The following is a 20599-nucleotide window of genomic DNA, read 5'->3' as shown; positions in this document are numbered from 1 at the left end:
TTCAGAACCCGTACAGGAGTGAAATCCTATAGTATTTGTCTTTCTCAGTCTTACCTATTTCATTTAAGTGTACAGCATCTGGGTCCATCCATGTTCCAAATGGCAAAAAAACTCATCCTTTTTTTTTTGTGGCTAATTTTCCATTGTGAATGTATACCAATTTTTCTTTTTCCACTTATCTATTTGTTTTACATAAGAAGATTTATTAAATTTCAATTGAGGAACTAACTGAGGGTTTTGGAGAGGAGGGGGTTTGGGAGGTTGGGTGAGTCTGGTGGTGGGTACTGTGGAGAGCACGTATTGCATGGAGCACTGGGGGTGGTGCATACACAATGAACTCTGGAACACTGAAAAATTTTAAAAATAAATGAAAATTTTTAAGAAATCATGTTGTTTTGGGAAAAAGAATAATGTAATGAAGTGTTTATTATATAGTAAGTATAAAATGTTTTGAAGACAAAATAATATTTAATTGAAAAGAAAATCCAAAAGGAAAAAAAATCACCCTATGCTCATGTCTATGTACAGTGTGGACATTTGCAGAGGACTTACATTAGAAAACATTATTTCTTGGGCAAGAGGGCTGCTGAGTAGGGAGGTCATTTAATCTGGTTCCTCAAATTTAGCTGGATATCTATCAAGCCATTCTGAACGCACACAAATTCAGCCTGAGATGGAAGATTTATCTGGATCTCCACAAGCAGAGAATTAGGTATGGAAAGTGGAGTCTTCTGGGGAAATGACTGAAGATAAATGGAAAGTTGGGGTAGCCCATAAGCTGACCACCGGAAAGTGATATAACACAGGAGAATAAAAATGGAGATGTTGGAAACCTGCTCTAGTTAGAGACACCCCCTTCTGAAAAGGGCACAGGGGACAAGTAGGGCAGAACTCTAGTGGGATCATTGTGGTCTCAGGATTCCAGGAGATTCAGAAGGAATGGGGGAGCCCAAACCGATAGAGTCCCCAAGCAGTGGAGCAGGGAGACTGGTTGTGGTCACTGAGCCCAGAGCGGACTTTCAGTTCCAGACACCATAAACCATTAGCCGAGTTGGTAGTGAGACTGCCCTCTGCCTGACCACCCTGAAAAGACTAGAAGTTGCGAACTGTCTAACATCCTACGGGATGTTAGTGCCTGTAACAGGGACAGACCTCAAGCAGTGTAGCCCACGAGGAGATGCTGGAGTGCCCCCCTCATTGTAACCTAGGAACTGCATAGGAAGGGTACAAGTATGAGCCCACAACCACTAGCAATTGCAAAGCCACAAATCTCAGAGACCTTCACAGCTCCCCGTGACACCTCTGGTGGACAAAGATTGACCTGCAGGATTTATTGCAAAAGTGGGGAGAGACCGTGTGGCTGCTGCTCTGGGCTGTGAATTTCTGCAACACCGTGTTTCCGCTGACCCTCTAAAGAGAAGCAGGAAGATGCCACAGAAAAATAGCTGAGCAGCCAATCAGCTCACATTAAGCCCATCCCTCTAACAAGGGGTAGGCAACTCCACCAAGGCAAAGACTCCTGAGAAGCCAAGCAGCAGGTCCCTCTCCCAGAAGACAGACAGGAAGCACAGATGAATGATAAGCTTATATCCCACAGACCTATAAAACTCCAGCACCAGGGGAAAATAATAAAGGGAGCTCTAGGTGATCCCTCAGGACTCACTTATATGTCAGGCTATAATTTTACATTTCTGTTCAGTTTCTTTTCTTATTCATTCCTTTCACTGTTTTTTTTAACCCTTATCCCATTTAAAATAGATTCATATTTCCCAACCCATGTTTTGAAGTCTCTTCTTAACTTTTATTTTCTATTATCATTATGTTCTATAGGTTTATACCCTACACTACCCTATTTTTCACCCGATTCAATTTTATTGTGATATATATATAAGTTCTGACTTCTTTACAATTTTGGAATACAGTGCTAACACCAAAAATCAAGCAAGAACAGGCACATCACCGTGCTGTTTCCACCCCACCCCCCTCTTGTTTTTTCCCCTCTTTCCATTGTTCTTCCTTTTCTATTATTTCAGATCATCTTAGCTTTGATAGTTTATCTGTGATAGATTTTCACCCTTTCAGATTTTTTCTGTTTTTATGCCAGTACCATGCTGTCTTGGTGATCACACCTTTGTAGTAAAGCTTGAAATCAGGTAACATGATGCCGCCAGTATTATTTTTGTTTTTCAACATTTCCTTAGCAATTCAGGGTCTCTTCTGATTCCATACAAATTTTAGGATTATTTGCTCCAGCTCTTTGAAAAATACCGGTGGAATTTTGATCAGAATGGCATTAAAAATATAGATTGCTCTGGGCAGTATAGACATTTTTACAATGTTTATTCTTCTGATGGGGAAGCATGGAATGGTCTTCCATCTTTTTGTGTCTTCTTCAATTTCTTTTAGGAGTGTTCTGTAGTTCCTCAAGTACAGATCCTTTACCTCTTTGGTTAGGTTTATTCCGAGGTATCTTATGGTTCTTGGTGCTATAGTAAATGGAAGCGATTCTCTAATGTCCCTTTCTGTATTTTCATTGTTAGTGTATAAGAAAGCCACTGATTTCTGGACATTGACTTTGTATCCTGCTACATTACTGAATTGCTGTATGAGTTCTAGTAGTTTGGGGGAGGAGTCTTTCAGGTTTTCCATATAAAGAATCATGTCATCTGCGAAGAGAGAGATAGTTTGACTTCTTCCTCGCCAATTTGGATACGTTTTATATCTCTTTGTTGTCTGATTGCTGTTGCTAGGACTTCTAATACTATGTTGAACAAGAGTGGTGAGAGTGGGCATCCTTGTCGTGTTCCTGATCTCAACGGGAAGGCTGCAAGCTTTTTCCCATTGAGGATGATATTTGCTGTAGGTCTTTCATAGATAGATTTGATGAAGTTCAGGAATGTTCCCTCTATCCCTATACTTTGAAGCGTTTTAATCAGGAATGGATGCTGGATTTTGTCAAAAGCTTTTTCTGCATCAATTGAGAGTATCATGTGAAAGGTTGAAATCCAGGATCTATAAAGAACTCCTCAAACTCAACACACAGAAAACAGACAATCACATTGAAAAATGGGCAGAAGATATGAACAGACACTTCTCCAATGAAGACATACAAATGGCTATCAGACACATGAAAAAATGTTCATCATCACTAGCCATCAGGGAGATTCAAATCAATACCACATTGAGATACTACCTTACATCAGTTAGAATGGCCAACGTTAGCAAGACAGGAAACAATGTGTGTTGGAGAGGATGTGGAGAAAGGGGAACCCTCTTACACTGTTGGTGGGAATGCAAACTGGTGCAGCCACTTTGGAGAACAGTGTGGAGATTCCTCAAGAAATTAAAAATAGAGCTTCCCTATGACCCTGCAATTGCACTACAGGGTATTTACCCCAAAGATACAGATGGAGTGAAAAGAAGGGCCATCTGTACCCCAATGTTTATAGCAGTAATGACCATGGTCGCCAAACTGTGGAAAGAACCAAGATGCCCTTCAATGGATGAATGGATAAGGATGATGTGGTCCATATACACTATGGAGTATTATGCCTCCATCAGAAAGGATGAATACCCAACTTTTGTATCAACATGGATGGGACTGGAAGAGATTATGCTGAGTGAAATGAGTCAAGCAGAAAGAATCAAGTATCATATGGTTTCACTTATTTGTGGAGCATAACAAATAATATAGAGGACAAGGGTAGATGGATAGGAGAAGGGAGTTGAGGGAAATTGGAAGGGGAGGTGAACCATGAGAGACTATGGACTCTGAAAAACAACCTGAGGGTTTTGAAGGGGTGGGGGGTGGGAGGTTGGGGAACCAGGTGGTGGGTATTAGGGAGGGCACAGATTGCATTGAGCACCGGGAGTGGTGAAAAAAATAATGAATACTGTTACGCTGAAAATAAATAAACAATTTAAATATATATATATATATATATATATATATATATATATACCCAATTGTGTGAAAGATTTCCCTCTTTTTATCTACATTAATATTGTCGCTTAAATCAATTATTATGTGTATGTGGCCCTATTTCTTCATTCTTTAATTGGTTACATTGTTCTATTTCTCTACCTTTATGTCAACAGAACACTATCATGATTACTCTGTCTTTATAGGATGTTTTAAAGTCTTACAGATAAGTCTCTCATTTTGCCTAATTTCAAGATTAGTGTTTCAAAAACAAAAAGATTTATTATTTATGTTTGTGTGTTTGTGTGTGTGTGAGAGCGAGATAGAGAGAGAGAATGCAAGTAACAGAGGAACAGCAGGGAAGAACACTCCCATTGATTGGGGAGCCCAACGCAGGACACAGTCCTATGAATCATGAGATCATGACCCAAGCTGAAACCAAGATTTGGAGGTCTAAGCAACTGAGCCACCCAGGTGCCCCATTTTCAAGATTGTATTAGTTATTCGATAGTCTTTTGAATTTCCTCAAAATTTGAGAATTAGCTTTTAATTTTGGAACAAATAACCTCTCCTTTGATTTTAATTAAGATTGCATTGGACCTATAGATCAATTAAGGAGGTTAGAATTGATCTTTTCATTGTCTCGATTCTTTCAAACCATGAACATGGTATATCTTTACCTTTATTTGGTTCTTATTTAATTTTTCCTAGAACATTTAGTGCTTTTTTAAAAAAATTTCCTTATAGCTAACATCATAGTATAATATTAGTTTCAGGTGTACAACATAATGAATTAACATCTTTAAAGATTTATATATTTATTTGAGAGAGAGAGAGAGGCAAAGAGAGTGCAGGGGGGAAGAACAAAATAAAATTGAAAAAGTTCCCAGATCATTTTATAATATTAAATGGCCTTTATAATCATAATAACCAAATCTGCACAAAGAGAATAAATTAAATAAAATACCGAAGAAAGAAATTGAATAAATAAAATACCACTCCACTTTCTTTACCCTTTAGAAAATTAGAATTCCATTTACCTTTACTTCTTATATCTTCTAAGACTCCTTCTCTACTTTAGAGTTCACTAGTATTGATACAGTGATTTTGCCTGCAAGATTTCAGAGTCCCCTGGATTTAGTCCACTGGGGAACTTGAACTCACTGGGAGTGGGGGATGATTTCTTACAATCTCTATACCTCACCCATTTTATTCAATCCTTTTCTTTTTTTTTAAGATTTTATTTATTTATTTGACAGAGAGAGATCACAAGTAGGCAGAGAGGCAGGCAGAGAGAGAGGAGGAAGCAGGCTCGCTGCCAAGCAGAGAGCCTGATGCAGGACTCGCTCCCAGGACCCTGAGATCATGACCTGAGCTGTAGGCAGAGGCTTTAACCAACTCAGCCACCCAGGCGCCCCTATTCAATCCTTTTCAACACGGAGATAATTTTGCCTGAAATGGAAGAAGTAAAACAGGAATTGCACTCTATTTTTTCCTTTGTTATCTGTTAACATTTCACTATCATTCTTAAGTTAATGCCTGAAATGATTATTATTAATAGTAGTATTATTATTAATAACCCATAACTTATTACATTCTAAAGTGTGACCACATACTGAGCATGGAATAGTTATTGCAATTTAACAAAGAATTATCCTGGATAAAACTTGAACCAAAACCAAATAGGACAGATGGTTTCAATCATTTATTCAACACGTCTTTATTGATTATCTGTTCCATGTCAGGATTTATGCTAAGCACTATGGACAAAAAGTTATATGGTCCTGACGTAGAAGAGCTCACAATTTAGGAGGTGGGAAGGGGTGGGATGTGGAGTTGGAGAGGTGGGGTAATCATTAGGCATTTTAATACTAGAAAAGAAAGTGGTGATTGCCAGGATGCGGAATGAACCATGAAAAAGGGTTTATTTTCCTTCATTGCAGACCACTGAGTACTATACAGAGAATATATCTTAATTTTAACAAAACAGCCTGGTTCCTTCTTACCTAACATGGCTCTTCAGTTAAATATTCTGGTGGGCAGAACTGAAAAAAACATGGATTGACTGTTAGCACAGGGAGGTAAAATTTAGAGTAGGTTCCATTTCAAAAGGGTAATTAATAACCAGGTATTTACATGAAAGGTTGTCTTTCATGGTGCTATGGGGTCCTGTTCATGACTGTCCTCTTCAGTAAACCTAGAGAAGATGTGGAAGGCATGCTCGCTGAACCTACAGAAGATGCAAACCTTGCTGAGCAGAGCTAGGGTCCGCCAGGACACTTAGATTTCAAGCCATCCTGAGAAGTTAAAACAATGTGCTTAAAGCAGATGAGATATTATAGAGAAAAAAAACCACATAGATTTGATTACATCTTATACGAAGAAGAGGACTTGAATAAACAGTGGTTCCTAGGACAAAATCTGTATGTTTTAATTGACCACAAGTTCAATTTTAGCCAGTGGTTTGATATAGCTAGTAAAAAGTGAATGCATTCGTATGCTATGCTAGAAAATATATCATGAAGATATGCTTGTATGTACTGCTCATTTAGCAAATACCAAGCTATATTAAAAAGATTTGCTTAGTGTTTTTTCCATTAGACTCTGAAATATTTGAACATAGGGAATGTAAATTCTTTATTTATATATTCCCAGGATTTAGCTCAATTCTTGGAATATAGCAAATGTTCAGGAGATAGCTGTTGAATGACTAATGAATAATTATGTGTAGAGGCTTCCCAGAGCATTTTAATGCAATTCACTCATTTTAGTCTCCCAATACACCTATTGAAGAATTTTTTTTTTCCATTATATAGAGGAGGAACCTGAGGCTTCAGTACGTGGTTTATGAAATAACGGGCATAGAAAATCAATATACCAAAACTTTTAAAATCTCAGTATAGAAAGTGGTTCCAAACATTCGTTTCAAGGTTTTTTCCAAGAAACAACTTGTCTAAGGTTGCATGCCTATGAGTGGTAGAGCTGAGGGTTACACAGTGTCTACATAATAGTATGCCTCGGGAATGCATAGATTAGAGCATAGTAAGCTCCAAGGGTTAATGGAGATACTTGCCATTCTCCCCTCCTTCCTTCTTTCCTTCCATTTCCTTACCCTTTTATCACACACACACACACACACACACACACACACACACACACACACATTAAATTAGCATAAAAAGATAAATGTAACAAAATGCGAAAAATAAAAAAAAAGACAAATCCCAACTAAAAGGAAAGAAGGGTAGGTAAATAAGTTGGAGCCATGGTAAGGCTAGGACACAAAACACATATAATGAGATCCTATCCCCATGAACTTCTTTGTGACTATCTATCTTTATAGATCCCTTCTTTTACCTTCTATTGCATTTCTGGTCTACTTGATGCATTTGGCAATTAATGATGGACTTCTAACAATTTTATGGGGACAACTTTTACTCGTCAGCAAGATTGTATACATCTAGACATAAGGACCTGGTGATGTTAAATTTAATATTCATTTGACCCCTTATTTAATGCTAGATTCCCAGTAGGTTCTGTACAAGTAACCACTGCGTTGAAAGAATTTTCAAGTATTGGGATTAATACCTACTTCTGGACTTTTCCCACGCCCTTTTTTCCTTTCTTTCTCTTTTTCTTTCTGTAACACCAAGCAGAATTAACTGTTCATCACCGGTGTTACTGAAAAAGGCAATTTTCTTTATATTTCTACTCTAGAATTTTGACCTATTATTTATGTTGCCTCCTGTAGATTGTGATCTATTTCTGAACATTCCTTATGCTCATTTTCCACTCTGAAGTCAATTACTAGCAAGGGTTAAAATTCATTAAATAAATATGGGAAGGAAGGAAAGAAGAAAGGAAAAGAGGAAGGTTTTTTTTTTTTCCTTCCTTTTATCCATTTGACTGCTGGTCATTACCAGAGAGACAGTAGGAGAAAAGACCTAGATGACAACCTTACATCATCAAAGAGTCTTAATGAGGATAAAACGGTTGAAATTACTTGCTCTAATGAGATTTTGGAGTTTGTCTTTTGCTTGTTTATGCTCCCTTTCTATGAATAAAGAGCCTGGTAATTATGAGACTGACACCATGCCATTTGGATTCAGATGCTAGCAATTCTACTGCATAGCTGTATGACCTTGGACAAGGAATTTATTTCTCTGTGCCCCACCCATATTATGTATAGAATGGGTTTAATAAAAATACTTATCTCGTAGTGTTGTAGTTTGAATTGCCTAATTTGTATAGCTAGAAATAATTTAGAGTGGTGCCTGAAACATATATATGTATATAGTACTAAGGAAGTGTTTGTTATAATTATGATCCCTGCTTTTGTGAGACTGTATTTCCTGTCTGGTATTGCAAAGTTTGGAGTACCAGCTACTACTAAAGCATCAGTTGCCCTTTTAGTAGTTGAAACACTCCAGGACTCACTTTTATCCAGGGCACCCTATTTCCCAAAACAATGCTGGCTACAAAAGCAATGCTCACGGAAGATAATGAAGTACCATATGATTGCAAAATCAAGAATGTGTAACCCCCAGAAACACCCGAAGAAACGTGGTTTATATTTTTCCTATGCTTGAGAGCATAATTGATATGAGGTGGGCAAAGTTCCAACTAATGGTTTGCACTAGCACTGGAGAGGAGATCCTGGGGATGGGAGGATGGTCCCCCCAAACACCCTGACTCAGTTGTGACATTCCTGACAGGTGGACTTAGGAGCTGGCTCCAGGATATGAATCCAAGTTTAAAAATTCCTTGCATTAAAAGACATGGAGAGAGGCAGCTGAAGCCGGCTGCATTTTTATTCGTAGAATAATAGCTTTACATGGCATAGTCTTTTGAAGTTGCCAAATATTCTTTTTAATACATTATCTCATTAATCCACCTGTCAGAAATAAAGGGAGGATATCTTTATTAAAAATGTGTAGTATAAAAATAAGTATTAAGGGGAAGATACAAATTCACTTATCACTTCTAAAGTCATTTCTAATCTTTCTTTCCCTACCCATTGGAGTTCAATGTTCTTAAAGAGATAACACCCTGTGTCCAGAAGTAGGGAAACAAGTTTCAACAAATAGAATCATTGAAAGGATCTTCTTGGGGGACATCTAGGTAAGAAGATCACTACTGGTATCAGAAACATGGCTCAAATGTTTGACTTTGACTATATACCCTCAGCCTATCCAGAAGGTCATGAGAGACACAATTCCTCCAATCCTATGGTTTACTGCTTCAGCTGTATCCTAAACTCTGACTAGAATCTACTCCAGATTTGCACTTGTCCAAGCTCTCCTACTTTGCTCAATCTAGATACCCCCAGTAGGAAGTGGTAGCTGATGGGCAAATAGGCCAGTTAAATTCAGTTCAACATTTTTTTTTGTCGAGCCCCTAATAATACAAATTACAAGAATGTGCAAGTCTACATGAATGAAGTAAGGTCAGGACTGGACATACAAAGTCATTAAGGTATTCCTGCCTTCAAAGAGCTCCCAGTTTTATGAGACACACTTACATAAAACTATGTATAAGGTCTAGGCTGTGAGGTGTCTAATAAGAGACAGTAAAAAAAAGGGGGGTATTGTAAGGGAACAGAGGAAAATATCATGTTGATCAAAAGTGACATCCTTTTCATGTTCCTGATCTCAAAGGAAAGACTGTCAGCTTTTCCCCATTGAGAATGATTTTGGTATGGGTTTTTCATAGATAGATTTTATGAAGTTGAGGAATGGTCCCTTTATTCCTGTACTGTGATGCGTTTTAATCAGGAATGCATACTGAAAATCTCCGGACTCTTCCTATGAAGCCCACATTACCCTGATCTGCAACCAGGCAAAGATGATAACCAAAAGGAGAATTTCAGACCAATATTCCCGATGAAATGAAGGCCAAGATTCTCAACAAGATCCTAGCTAATAGGATGAAAGAGTATATAAAAACATTATCCACCATGACCACTTGGGATTTATCCCTTGGACACAAGGTCGGGTAGACATTGGCAAATCAATCAACGTGTTAGAACAAATCATTAAGAGAAGAGAGAATAACCACAAGGTCTTCTCAATTGAGGCAGCAAGCGCATTTGACAAGATCTATTTGTATTCTTTAGTGTTTTATTTTTTGTTTTTCTTTTTTAACTTTTTATTATTTTTGATGTTTATTTTTACATGTAAGTTACGTACATGTATATCTTTTTCTAGTCCTTTTCATTAAGTTTTTTATATTTGTAAGATTTTATCTTTTTTTTTCTCCTTATTTTGGCATCTAGTTTCTTTTAATGAACAGTCCAAAACACGTACTGAGTCCAGTTTTTTGTATTCTTTTGTTGTTTGTTTTGGTTTCCATTTTCTGTTATTCTTGTTTTTTTCTGCTCTCACTGTTTTTCATGGCTGCTTTTGCTTTCATAATTATTTTCTGGGCAAAATGAGGTTATAGAGAAATTCACCCCAAAAGAATGACCAGGAGGCAGTCCTCACTCCCAGGGATTGAATCAATATGGGTATAAGTAAGATCTCTGCACTAGAATTAAAACCAATGATTATGAAGATAGTAACTGGGCTTGAAACAAGCATAGAAGGCCCTGGAGAAACCCTCACTATAGACAGAAAAGGACTAATATCTACTCAGGTCCCCTTTAACAATGCTATCACTGAGATGTAGTTCAAATGGAGGCTATACAAAGGGGATGAATGAGGGAGAAGTATGAACCAGTGACTATAGAAGATAAAAGGATGGAAAATAAAAATGCTGAAAAAAATGAGAGAAACAAAGCTATTGGATCATGAAGGGAGACTTCGAGTGCTCGTGAATTTCATAAAATGAAAAGATATCCTTATTAGAGGGGTCCCAGGACCTGAGGGTCAGGAGAAAAGGGCACAAAGTTTATTTCAACAAATTATAGCTAGTTGAGAAACTCCCTAATCTGGTGAAGGATACTATCACTCAAGTCCAGGAGGCACAGAGAATACCCCTCAAAATCAGTAAAAATAAGTCAGCATATAAAAATATAATCCTGAAGTTTGAAATTCAAAGACAACTAGAAAATCCTGAAAGAAACTTGGGACAAGAGCTCCTTCACCTCCAAGAGTAGGCACATGGGGCTGGCAGCAGACCTGCCCACCGAGACTTACCAGGCCAGAAAGGACGTGTAGGATATAGTCAATGTGCTAAATGGGGAGAAAGAATATGCAGCCACAAATAGTGTATACCCCAAGACTATCATTCAGAATGAAGGTAGATTTAGAGAGCTTCTAGGACAAACAAAACTGAAAGGAACTTCTGAACAATAAGCCCTCACTGCAAGAAACATTAAAGGAGATCCTTTGAGTAGAGAGAGAGGGAGCCATATTAAAAAAAAAAAAAAGAGAGAGAGAGAGAGAGCACAGATGAGGTACAGAAACAGTGACAGTACACATTCTAAATGGCACTAAGTTCATATCTTTCAATAATTACTCAGAATGTAAGTAGATAAAATGCACCTACCAAAAGACATAGGATATCAGAATGGAATGAAACAAACCAAAACAAAAGAAGAACACCCATTGAGGAGATGGAGAGGAGAAGAGAGTTGAGGGAAATTGGAAGGGGAGGTGAACCATGAGAGACTATGGACTCTGAAAAACAACCGGAGTGTTTTGAAGGGGCGGGGAGTGGGAGGTTGGGGGACCCAGGTGGTGGGTATTAGGGAGGGCACTGTTTGCATGGAGTACTGGGTGTGGTGCAAAAACAATGAATACTGTTACGCTGAAAAGAAATAAAAAAAAAAAAGAAGACCAATTGAGGGATGCCTGGGTGGCTCAGGAGGTTAAAGCCTCTGCCTTCAGCTCAGGACATGATCCCTGGGTCCTGGGATTGAGCCTCAAGTTGGGCTCTCTGCTGGGCAGGAAGCCTGTTTCCCCCTGTCTCTCTCTCTGCCTGCCTCTCTGCCTAATTGTGATCTATGTCTGGCAAATAAATAGATAAAACCTTTTAAAAAAAGAAGACACATTGATGTGGTCTGTTCAAGAGACTTATTTTAGACACAAGACACTTCCAGATTCAACATGAGGGTTGGAGAACTATTTATAATGGTAGTGGTCATCAAAAGACAGCTGGAGTAGTCACCCGTAGGTATAGAGACTGTAAACCCAAAACTGCAGTGAGAGGTAAAGGAAGACCCTATATCATAATAAAGTTGTCTATGAAATAAGAAGATGTTTCAATTGCGATTGCTGATGCCCCTATCTTGAGAGAAGACCAAAATATAAACTGATTAATAACTATATTAAAGACACACATTGATAGTAATAAAAGAATAGTGTGGTACTTTACCACCCACTCACAGCAAGGGACATGTTGTCTAAGCAGATTGCCAAGGGATAAAGGGCTTTAAATGACACATTAGAACAGATGAAATTCACATAAAGCAAAGGAGTATACCTCCTTCTCGAGTGCACAAGGAACATTCTCCATAATAGATCACGTACCAAGTCAAAAATCAGTTCTTCTCTGGTTTACAAAGATTGAGATCATACCCATGCATTTTTCAGACCACAAGGCATAGATACCTGAAGTCAGTCAACCAAAAGGAAACATGTAGAAGGGCCGTAAATACATGGAAACCAAAGAACATCTTACTAAAGAATGAATGGGACAACCAGGAAATTTAGAAGACTATTTGAAATACTTGTAAGGAAATGAAAAGGAAAACCACGACAGTGCAAAGCCTTTTGGGTGCAGCGAAGTCTGTCCTAAGAGGGAAGTATACAGCAGTACAGGCCTTCTTTTAGAAACAAAACAAGTATGAAATACATAATGTAACATCAAGAAGCAGGAAAAATGACAGCAAAGAAAGCCAAAACCCAGCAGGTGGAGAGAAATGATAAAGATTAAAGCACTACACAATATATAGAAGTTAAAAAATATATCACTGAAACAAAGAGCTGGTTCTTTGAAAGATCTAACAAGATTGAGAAACCCCTAGTCAGACTTATCAAAAAGAGAGAAAGCACACAAAATAAGGAATCGAAGAGAAGAGATCACAACCAACCCCAAAGAAATAGAAACGATTGTAAGAGAATATGATGACCAATTTTGTGCCAATAAACCTTCCAAAGTCATTCTAAGAGGCCAGCATAATCTGGATCCCCAAAGCAGATGGATACTCCACCAGAAAGTAGCATTATAGGCCAATATCCCTGATGAATATGGGTATAGAACTTCTCACAAACATACTAGCCAAGATGATCCAAGAGTACATTAGAAGGATTCTTCAACAGGACCAAGAGGGATTAATTCCTGGTCTGCAGAAATGCTTCAATATCTGCAATCCAATCCACGTGATACACCACATAAACATAAGAAAGAACAAGAACCATATGATCCTCTCTATAGATGCTAAAATCGCACATGAAAAAAAAAAACACAGCATCTTTCTTGAAAAGATCCCACTGTGTGTTGGAATAGAGGGAAAACACCTCAATATCCTAAATCACAGTGGAAAGGCTGAGACGGGATATCATTTTTCAATGAGAAAACACTAAGAGCTTTTCCACTAAGGTCAGGAACACAAAGGGAATGTCCATCTCACCACTGCTGCTCCACATTGTACTGGAAATCCTAGCCTCAACAATCAGACAACAGAAGGAAATAAAAGACGAACAAATCAGCAATGAAGGAATTAACATTTCACTCTTCTGTCCTCCTGAGAAGACATGATGCTGTGTGTAGAACACCAAAAAGGGGGCACCTGGGTGGCTCAATGGTTAAGCCTCTGCCTTTGGATCAGGTCATGATCCCAGGGTCTGGGATCGAGCCCCACATTGGGCTCTCTGCTCAGCAGGGAACCTGCTTTCCCCTCCCACCCCCGCCTGACTCTCTGCCTACTTGTGATCTCTGTCTGGCAAATAAATAAATAAAATCTAAGAATAAAACAAACAAACAACAGCAACAACAATAAGAACACAAAGATTCTATGAAACATTTCAAGAAATGATAGAGGAATCCAGCAAAGCCACAGGATATGACACCAGTGTACATTGTATTGAGTTGTACTTATATTGTAGTGTATTTCTATACACTAACAATGAAGCAGCAGAAAGAGATATCCAGAAATTGATCCAACTGACAACTAGAAGCTAGAAGACACTGAGGCATAAACCTACCAAAGCAGTCAAGAGATGGACTCTGAAAACTATAGAACACTTATGAAAGAAATGGGAGGAAGACGCATACACAGGGGAAAACATACCATGCTCATGGATTGAAAGATAAAATTTGTTAAAATATCTATATTAACCAAAAATTCTAGACGTTTAGTATAATCTCTATCAAAATATTGTCAGCAATTTTCACAGAGCTGGAGAAATAATCCTCAAATATTATGATATCAGAAAAGACCCTGAAGAGCTAGAGTGACACTGAAAAACGAAACCAAACCTGGGGCATCACAATGTCTGACTTCCAGGTGCATTACAAAGCTGTAGTCAGCAAGACAATATGGTACATGCACAGATCCATGGAACTGAACGGAAAACACAGAAATGGACCCTCAACTCCATGGTCAACAAATCGTCAACTAAGGAGAAAGGAATTGCCAATGGAAAAAGAAAGATATTCTATTCAACAAGTGGTGTTGGGAAAACTGGAGAGGCCCATTCAGAGGAATGAAACTGGATCTTTTTTTCTTGACATACACAAGATAACACTAAATGGATGATAGACCTGAATTTGAGATATGACTACATCAAAATCCAAGAACAGAACATAGGCAGCAACCACTTTGGGCTCACCTGCAGAAACTTCTTGCTAAATATATATTTGGAGGCAAAGGAAAGACAAGCAATAAAGAACCATCAGGACTTCCTCAAGATTAAAAGCTTTTGCACAGCCAAGGAAACAGTCAACATGACTAAAAGAAAACCCACAGAATGGGGGAAGGTAATTGAAAATAACTTCTCAGATAAGGGGCTAGTATCCAAAACCCATAAAGAACTTCTCAAACTCAACAACACCAACAGCAACAGCAACAACTACAATAATCATAATGAACACATGAAACAGACAGAAGACAAGAACAGATATTTCCCCAAGGAAGAGGTAAAAATGACCTACAGACAGATGAAAAAATGCTCAACATCACTTATCATGCGGGAAATCCCAATGAAAACCAGAGTGAGATAACAACTCACACGTGTCAGAGTGGCTAAAATTAACAAGTAAGGAAACAACAGATGTTGGCAACGAGGCAGAGAAAGGGGAGTCCTCTTACCGAATGGTGGGAATGCAAACTGGTTCAGCCGCACTGGAAAACAGAATGGAGGTTCTGCAAAATTTAAAAACAGAACCACCTTGTAACTGAAGAAGTGCCCAATTACCTATCCAATGGATACAGCCTACTTATTCCAGGGAGCACCTATACCCCAAAGTTTATAGCAGAAATGTCCACAGTTGCCAAAATATGGACAAGTCCCAGGTGTCCATTGACAGATGATTGGATCATATGTAACTGATGAATCACTAAAGTCTACCCCTGAATTTTAAAATACACAATGTGTTAACTAATTTGAATTCAAATTAAAAATTATAAAGTCCCAAAAGTTCATTTTTTCATTAGTTTCCTTTGCCTTTGGAGACATGTCTTGAAAGAAGTTGCCGCTGCTGATGTCGAAGAGGTGACTGCCTATGTTCTCCTCTAGGATTTTGATAGATTCCTGTCTTACATAGAGCTCTTTCAACCATTTCGAGTTAACTTTGCATATGGTGTGATAGAATGGTCTAGTGTCATTCCTCTATACATAGCTATCCAATTGTCCCAGCATCATTTTTTGAAGAGACTGTCTTTTTTCCACTGGGTATTTTTTCATGCTATGTCAAAGATTATTTGACCATAGAGTTGTGTGTCCATGTCTGGGCTCTCTACTCTGTTCCATTGGTCTATGTGTCTGTTTTTGTGCCAGTATCATGCTGTCTTGGTGATCACAGCTTTATAGCAATGCTTGAAATCATGAAACATGATGCGCCCACCATTGGTGTTCTATCTGAATATTTCCTTAGTGATTCAGGACTTTCCTGGTTCCATACACATATTACGATTGTTTGTTCCAGCACTTTGAAGAATGCCACTGGAATTTTGATCAGGATGACATTGGAAGTCTAGATTTCTCTGGACAGTTCAGACAATTTAACAATGTTTATTCTTCTGATCCATTAGCATGGAAGTTTTTTTTCCCAATTTTTGTGTTTTCTTCAATTTCTTTGATGAGTGTTCTGTAGTTCCTTGAGAACAGACCCTTTACCTCTTTCATTAGGGTTATTCCAATGTACCTGATGGTTCTTCGCAAAGGAAACAAAAGCAAAAGTGAACTTTGGGACTTCATCAATACCAAAAGCTTCTGCACAGCAATGGAAAGGGTCAACAAAACAAAGAAACAAACCACAGAATGGGAGAAAATATTTGCAAATGATGCTACAGAAAAAGGGCTGAGTTCCAAGATCTATAAAGAAATCCGAAAACTCAACTCCCAAAAAACAGATAATCCTATCAAAAAATGGGCAGACATCATGAAGAGACACTTCCCCAAAGAAGACCTACATATGGCTAAGAAACACATGAAAAAAATCTTCATCGTTACTAGCCATCAGGGAATTTCAAATCAAAGCAAACTGAGTGCACCTGAGTGGCTCAGTGGGCTGATCCTCTGCCTTCGGCTCCAGTTATGATCACTGGGCCCTAGGATGGAGCCCCACATCGGGCCCTCTGCTTGGCGGGGAGATTGCGTCCCCCTCTCTCTCTGCCTTTCTCCCTGCCTACTTGTGATCTCTCTCTCTCTCCCTTTCTCTCTCTGTCAAATAAATAAATAAATAAAATGTTAAGAAAAAAAAAACCCAACATCAACGTACTACCTTACACCAGTTAGAATGGCCAATATCAACAGGTCAGGAAACGAGGGTTGGAGGGGATGTGGAGAAAGGGGAACCCTCTTACTCTGTTGCTAGGAATGCACATTGGTGCTGCCACATTGGAAAACAGCGTGGAGATTCCTTAAAAAATTAAAAGTAGAGCTACCCTATGAGCCTGCAATTGCACTACTGGGTATTTACCCCAAAGATACAGATGTAGAGAAAAGAAGGGCCATCTGTACCCCAGTGTTCATAGCAGAAATAGCCACAATTTCCCAACTGTGGAAAGAACCAAAATGCCCTTCAACAGACGAGTGGATAATAAAGATGGTGTCCATATACACAATGGAATGTAACACAACCATCAGAAAGGATGAATACCCAGCTTTTCTATGAAGTTGGATGGGAATGCAGGAGATTATGCTGAGTGAAATAAGTCAAGCAGAGAAAGTCAATTATCATATTGTTTCACTTACTTATGGAGTATGAGGAATAACATGGAGGACATTATGAGAAGGAAAGAAAATGCTAATTGTGGAAAATCAGAGGGGGAGAGGAACCATGAGAGACTGTGGACTCTGAGAAACAAAGTGCGGATTTTGGAAGTGTGGGGGCGGGGAGATGGGTAAGCCTTGGCTTGATTATTAAGGAGGGTATGTCTTGAATGGAACACTGGGTGTGGTGCATAAGCAATGAATCTTGGAACACTGACAAAAATAAAATGAATTTAAGATATTAAAAAAAGCAAAAGGAGAAGAAATCAAAGAAGGTGAAGAAGGTGAAGAAGAAGGAAAAGAAGAAGAAAAAGGAGGAGGAGGTGGAAGAGAAGGAGGAGGAGGAGGGGGAGGAGGAGGGGGGGGAGGAGGAGAAGAAGGAAAAGAAAAGAAGAAAAGGAGTAAAATTGGACCAATCAGTGTGTTCCATCTGAGGACTGGTGGAGGAAATGATCAACAAAAGAGAAAAAAGGATCCAGATGTAGACCTAGGCCTGTATGACTGACTGATTGCTGACAATGGTAAATAATCCATGTAAGGAGAAGGACAGTTGTTTTAAGAAAATTTGTCAGAGCCATTAGACACCCACTGGCATAGAATCAAAACCAAGGCAATCCAAAATACCTACACCTAACCTCCACCCTTATACAAGAGTGAACTCCAGTTTATGACATCATTGAATTGGGGGAAATTGGAAGGGGAGGTGAACCATGAGAGACTATGGACTCTGAAAAGCAACTTGAGGGTATTGAAGGGGCGGGGGGTGGGAGGTTGGGGGAACCAGGTGGTGGGTATTAGGGAGGGCACAGATTGCATGGAGCACTGGGTGTGGTGAAAAAACAATGAATACTGTTACACTGAAAATAAATAAAAAATTTAATTAAAAAAATAAAGCATAAAAGTATAAAACCTTTAAAAGGGATGCTCAGGAGAATATCTTCAAGATCTAGGGATTGGGAGGTTCTTCCTCACAGCACTAAAAGCACACTGTGTAAGAGAAAACATTTGATAAACAGGACTTTACCAATATCGAAAACTTTTATGCTACTAAGAACTTTGTTCCAATTTGGGTCACAAAATTACAAGTTATAGACTAGGTGAACATACTGGCAAACCACATATCCGATAAAGAAATTCTATGGAGTGCATGTAAAGAACTCTCAATATTTAATAGAAAAAAACAAACTCTCTAGACAGAAAATGGACAGAAAGATATGGACAGACATTACATCAAAAAGAACATGCTGATATCACATAAAGCATGAGAAAAAAAAATGTTCAACTTCTCTAGCCATGAGAAAAATGCAACTGAAAATCTGACTGACTTATCAGTACTACCTGCCTTTTAGGATAGCTGGGTAATATAAAACACAGTACAAATATCAAATGTTGGAAAGAGCTAGCTCTCCTACATTGAAGGTGGAAAGGTCAATGGAAGAACCATTCTGGTAAGACCATGTGATGGGTTCTAAAGAAACAAAACCTAAACCATGTAACCCAACAAGCACTTTCCTGAACCCAGAGAATGAAAATTTGAGATGCCATGAAACACAGTGCACAATTTTTCACTTCAGATTCATTTGTAACTGCTGAAAAGAATGGAGGAAGCCAAAATGTGTGAAGATTGCCTCTGTGACGGGACCTTCTGAAATACTGTGGCTTCTGGGAATCTAGAAATCTACATCTCTACCTCCTCATTCCTATCTGCAGTAGTGCTCTACCTGTCAGCACACCCCTAAGTGTAGTAATCCCACCCTGGCTCACTGGAGTTGGAAATGTCCCTGAAGGCCCCAGAACCTTAAGGTGTGGCTGTCAAGCAACAGTGAAGGAGTCAGGATGGGTCTGGTGCTGGTCTGTGACTTGGCAGATGCTGCCCTGTGATGCCCTATAGCCCAAAGGGGCAGCGAAGACTGGATATGGGACAGAGTCATCTCACACACTACCTTCCCAAAGCTGATATTTTGCCTTAGGGGAGAAAAGGCCGGGACAAGGACTGGCTTACAGTCTACCATCCCCTCATCCCTCCCTCCTCTAGACGGCATCTGTCCCTGCCCTTGTAGATCCCCTCCCTAAACCTGCCTTCTCCTGCCTCCTGCTCACACAATCACCTCTTATGCAAGTTGACCTCATTTTCCATATGAAGGAAGAGGGACTGAAGGGGTGAGCAGCTCTGGGGTGCCAGCCCACCCAGGGGCCTGATGTTTGTGGAACCGTTGGCTCGGTGAGCAAGATCTGAGCAGCTAATCACAGGAGTTTCCGAGGGCTAGCATCAAATAAGGAAACCAACACCCCCTCCCCCTTTACATTTAAGTGTCCTGGTCTCTACCAACCTCCACATGGGATCCTGGAAGCAGCCCCCTCCAATCAGCCCATCCATCATCCATCACCCATCTTATGGTTGCAAATCTCCCACTTTCCAAGTTCCCTTGAAGTTCATTTCAATCCCAAAGATGGTTCCCATCTGTGTATGCCCAGGTGCTATGAGCACACTGTCATTAGTGAGCTCAGCCCAGGAGCCACAGCTCTAGGTGCTTCCCCTACAATCTCAGTTGGAGTCAAATGTAGATGCCAGATTACTGGTATTTGCACCCCACCTGCATTCCCACTCCACGTCCCTGGAGTTAGATGGAGCATAGCCCAGGAGGAGTCAGCCAGGAATCTCACCTTCCAACTCCATTCTGACCCCCAATGCCCAATTTATCAGAAGGTCAGCATTGACTCATGGAAGTGGCCCCATTCCTCATACCCAAGCAGACCCTAGAGTCTCCAAGGAGCCCCTGTTCCCACGTCTGCCCCACTGCGCCTTACTCTGGGCAAAGCTCCATGCACCTAAAGCAACCAAAGTGAATCCCACATGTCCCCCTAATTCCTGCAGTGCCTCTTTGGTCAGAATGGAGCTCACCAGCCTGGCCACCATTCTGCCTCCTGCTCTGACCCCAAACCTACTCACCCAGAGATAGGGCATTGTCCCCCACCTCTGGAGTCACTCTACCCTTCCTGCCTGGTCTTGTCATATTTGTTCTTCCAAGGACTGCATCATAGGTGAATCTGTCCCCGACCAACAGCTGTTTTCCTGGCAACAATCTTTAAGGCATAACATCGGGGCCAACCTCCAATTTAGCAAAAATCTGACAAAAATTGTCTCTGCCAATGCTTTAGGAAGAAATACCTGTGAACAGACACACAGATTCTCTATTCCTTCCAGTCAGAATGCTGCTGAACTTAGGTTCTCTGTTTTGGTTCTAGAGTTCAATATATCTGAACGTGTTGATGAGGATAGGCAGTTATGCTCAATGTC

This window comes from Martes martes, assembly GCF_963455335.1.
Source record: "Martes martes genome assembly, chromosome: 5".
In the NCBI taxonomy this organism is placed as follows: domain Eukaryota; kingdom Metazoa; phylum Chordata; class Mammalia; order Carnivora; family Mustelidae; genus Martes; species Martes martes.
Note: the sequence above shows the minus strand (reverse complement) of the source record.